Source organism: Tupaia chinensis, unplaced genomic scaffold (assembly GCF_000334495.1).
Source record: "Tupaia chinensis unplaced genomic scaffold, TupChi_1.0 Scaffold000216_1, whole genome shotgun sequence".
In the NCBI taxonomy this organism is placed as follows: Eukaryota; Metazoa; Chordata; class Mammalia; order Scandentia; family Tupaiidae; genus Tupaia; species Tupaia belangeri.
Genome location: NW_006159691.1, coordinates 427,358 through 431,732, shown reverse-complemented (window position 1 = coordinate 431,732; position 4,375 = coordinate 427,358).

Sequence of the window (4,375 nt, the reverse complement as noted above, 5' to 3'; positions counted from 1 at the left end):
ATGAATTTTTAAAAAATCATCCCTTCAGATCCCAGAAGGCTGGGGCAAAGTGGTGTGGGACAAGGAACACCACAGATTTGGGGGGAGAGGTAAACCTCTGCTGGGCACTTCTCCGTGCTGAGCACGTCTTCCACGTTTCCATTTCCTCTTCATAGAAGTACGGTGAGGCTGACCCTCCTACCCATGGATCGCAGACGAGGAAACCGAGGCTCAGAGGGAGAGCCATTTGCCTGGGGGAGCCAAGCTCTGGCTCATTCAGAAACCCATGTTCTTTCTCCCCTCCTGGGTGTGGCCTTAGATGATTCCTCCGTCTTTTGGCCCTCAGTCTCCTCTCCCTGACATGAGCTGGCAAGACCGGCCTGGCTCACGAAGCTTTCAGAGGCTCTAGACTCATAAGGGATAGGTGGGCGCCCAGGGCCCAGCAGGGACCAGGCTTGCCTTTATATCGTCCTCATGTCGCCAACTTTGGGGCTCTGGACAAAAAAGTCCAAGGCCTCGCTGCAGGGTCACGGGTGTAACTCTGGCATAATGGGACAGAGGAAAATCACCAGATCCCGGTAAAGCCCCAAAGGAGGCAAGAGGGAAGGAGGCAGAGGGAGGAGGAGCCTAGGGAGTGCCTTGGGGTGTTGCTGTTTTTGGTGACTGCTCAGCTGACGGTTTTCCGAGCTGAGAAACACACATACACAAACTCTAACCTCCTCTAGCTTAAAATAGAGCCACTAAACCAAAATGCCAAGCACAGGCAGAGTCACCTGCCCAGCAGGGCCAGACAGCTCCCCATGGGCCTCACAGTACCCACCCCCAGTGGACACATTTGACAAAGCACCTCTCAGCTGCATGTCACAGGGTGCTCACTGCAGCCGGGGAGCGTGGCCAGCCAAGGCTCCATCTCAGACAGGAGGAGTGAGGTCCAGAGGCATGATGGGAGGGCACTAAAGCCAGCAGCAGCCTGCCTGACGAGGACCGTGACCTCGGGAGCCAGACAATCCTGAGTTCAAGTCCTGTCTCAGCCACAACCTGGCTGCAAGCACCTGGCAAACCAGGGCCCCTCTCTGGGCTTCTGTGTCCTGGCCAGCAGGGGTGGTTATGACTGCACCTTGCCCAGACGGGTGCTCAGCCCCTTTGGCTTTGTCCTGCTTCTGCAAAAATAATCCTTGACTTAAGCAGGTACACAGTTGTGAAATGGGAGGAAACACAGCTACCAGGGAACAGCCATTTGGAAAGCGATTTGAGATAGCTTTCATAGTCCTTCACGTGGTTCTACGAGGTGAGCACCCCTCCTCAGGTGGGAAAACTGAGGCACAGAGAACTGTTCTGTCTGCAGAGCCCCAGCTAGAAAGTGGAGAAGCTGGAGTTCCCACCCAGGTCTCGTCCACTGCAGCTGTGCTCCAGACCAGGTCCTTGTCCTCTCCTGGTGGGCCCTGCCCTTTCTCTAAACACTAGCCACTCCTCCAACCCCACTGTCCCCACGAGCTCTTCTGGCCCTTCTTGGTACCCTGCCGGCCCCCCTCTGAGATGTTAGCCCAGTTTCTCGCCTCTGAAGTTTAAGCTGAAATCAGAAACTTGCTGATGCTATTGCTAAAACCAGGCCGAGGCAGCAGCGCCAGCACCCTCACCGCCAGCACCCTGCTTCTGGGCCGCTGCCGACCTGCTTCTCAGGGGAACAAGGGGCTCAAGGCCCACTCTACCAGGCACTGGGTCAGGACAGGCAAAGGGTCTGACATCCTCCAGGTCCAGGTATCCACTGGCTTGTGAGACTTGGAATAGTGGCTGACACCTCTAGGCAGACTCGGGGCCAGGTGTGCCTGGAGCCAGGTGCTCCCGGGCTTCACGTTGCTGCTCCTCTGACCCTCACATCACAGTCCCCTGTGCTGTGTCACAGTTGATCACACATGGAAGGGCTTAACCCAAATGAATTACCTCCCGATTCTATTGGACAGAGGTCCGCCTAGGTCTCCAGGCGCTACGCTCAAGGTACTGGTAGGACAGCAGCCTTTCTGGGGCTTTCAGGCCTGTTTCTTTGCCTCTTCCAGATTCTAGAAGTCACCCCTCTCCTCGTTTTGCAGCTCCCTTCTCCATCTTTAATACTAGCACATAAGGCTGTCTTTCTCCCGGGGTCTCTCCTGCCTCCCTCCTCCAATTACAAGGAGTCTGTTTGATTACACTGGCCTACCCAGATAATCCAGGGTAATCTCTCCTCTCGGGTCAGCCAGCAGCAAACTTAATTCCAGCTGCAGCATGAATTCTCCTTTGCCATACACCCTCACGCAGTCACGGGTTCCAGGTCAGGGCCTAAGCTTCTTCGATGGAATGTTCTTCTGCCTACCACAGCTCCTTAGGAGAGAGGAACTTTCTCTTACTCCATTTTACTGAAGGGAAAATGGAGACATTCCAAGTTCACATAACTGGTAAGCAACAGAAGTGGGGTATGAACCCGGGAGTTGGGGTGCAGAGTCCATGCTCTTCAATTCTACATGCTACTCTGCTCATTGGTCCAGAAATACTCATTGGGCGTGTGGTCTGTGCCAGGTCCGAAGGTGACCAACGTTGGGTCTCTGTCTTTGCGGGTGTGTGTGGGAGGGGGTGGGAAGGACACAGACATAGAACATGAGAATGTAGTGCCGTGGGAGGAGCAAGAATGCAGGAGCCTAGGGACCACGTGGGGAGAAGGGATGGGAGGGAGCTGTCCAGCTGAACTGACAGCTGAAGATAAGTGGAGCCTTAGTGGGCTGCAGGTAGGGGAGAAGGCGGGGCTGATGCAGTAAGTGTACTGAAATGGGCCAAGTGCGCCCCATACCCCCACCCCCCGCCCCGTGCCTGGCCCCTGCAGGCACTCAGTATGAGTTGGGTGTGGAATGGATGAGGAGAGGGCCGTTCTGAGTAACGTGAGACTTTCCCACGAGGAGCAGAACGTTTACGGTGCTGGAGCGAAGGATGGTGGGCATGGGGGTTGGTGATGCACGCCAAGGCTGCGACAGAGACCCGGGAGGGCTGGCCCTGACAGCCGCAGGAGAAGCAGCCCTGGGCCCGGGGTTACCGTGCAGATCCACCCAGGACTCTGAATGGAGCATCACCTTGGTGCTGGGGTGGGCAGGAGCAGACTTGTCGGGTGCAGGGCTCAGCAGAAGGCTTCCCAAATGCTCGGAGCCATCCTTGAGTCCTCTCCATCACCCTCCACGTCCAACCCGTTGGCCAGACCTGTTGCACCATGTATGAGGGTAACACCAGCTGCAGTGACAGACTGCCCCTGCATCTCAGAGGCTGACCACAGGTTAGGAGTGACTGTTCCTGATGCTAGGTGGCCTTGCAACATGTCATTTAGGCAGCCAGGCTCCTTCCACCTTGCAGCCCTGTCTTCTGAAGACTTGGTCTCTGCATTTAGCCTGCAGGTGGGGGGAGTGGAGGGTATGCTGTGGGACAGGGATTTACGGGCTAAGCCTGGAAGTGACACGTGTCATTCTGCCCCTGTTCCATTGGCTACAGCTTGGTCGTACAATCATTTTTAAAGAATTATTTGTTATTTAATTTTATTCATTGTCATTATTTTATTTTTTTGAGGTTGACCAGAGAGAGACAGAGAGAAGGAAAGTAAGAAAGCAAGCTGCCAGGTTTTGGACTTGAACCGCGGTCAGCCATGTGGGAGTCCAGCCGCCTTAACCACCAGGCCACCTGCCAGCCCCCTACAGACCTTCACAGTGCAAGGCAACAGGCTAGCCCTGTGCCGGCCCCCACCTCTCCAGCTATCCTGGATCCAGCCCCTCCTCTCCAAGTCCAGGCCCTGCACCAGGCTGGCCTCCATGTGCATTCACACGCCATTCTCCTGACTGGACTCCACTCTCAGCCACCGGCCTTTCCTTACGGCAGCCAGATGCTGGGAGAGCCTGTGTGAAGGCACCACTCGGTCTCCCTTCTGTTCCCCTACCCCACCCTACACCCTCATTCTCTTGGCTCTGGCCACTCTGCGTCCCCTCCCTTCTGGCTGCCAAGTCAAGCTCTTTTTTAGGCAGAAACCTGCCCTTGCCGTGGATTCCCTCCCCAGTCACTCCTCAGCGACTTCCTCCCACCACCTTGTGTGCATGGTCCCCCCAAAACTTCCTTTACCTCCTTCTCTTCCTCACTCCTTGCTGTTGGTGAGCCCGACCTCCTCCCTAGGGTATGAGCTCTATTTACCAGGAATCTCATGCTCCTGAGTATCTGGGGGCTGACTGATGGCAGGACTGAGGGTGGGAAGGAGGGGGGTAGGATTGCCCAAGGCCACAGGACGAGTTAGTGGGCACACAGGACTGCTGCAGCTCGGGGCTTTGCGCCTTAGGCCAGATGTCGCCGTGTGCAGGGCGCCGGCCGGCGGGTAAACAGAGGCAGCCGTGTGGGCGAG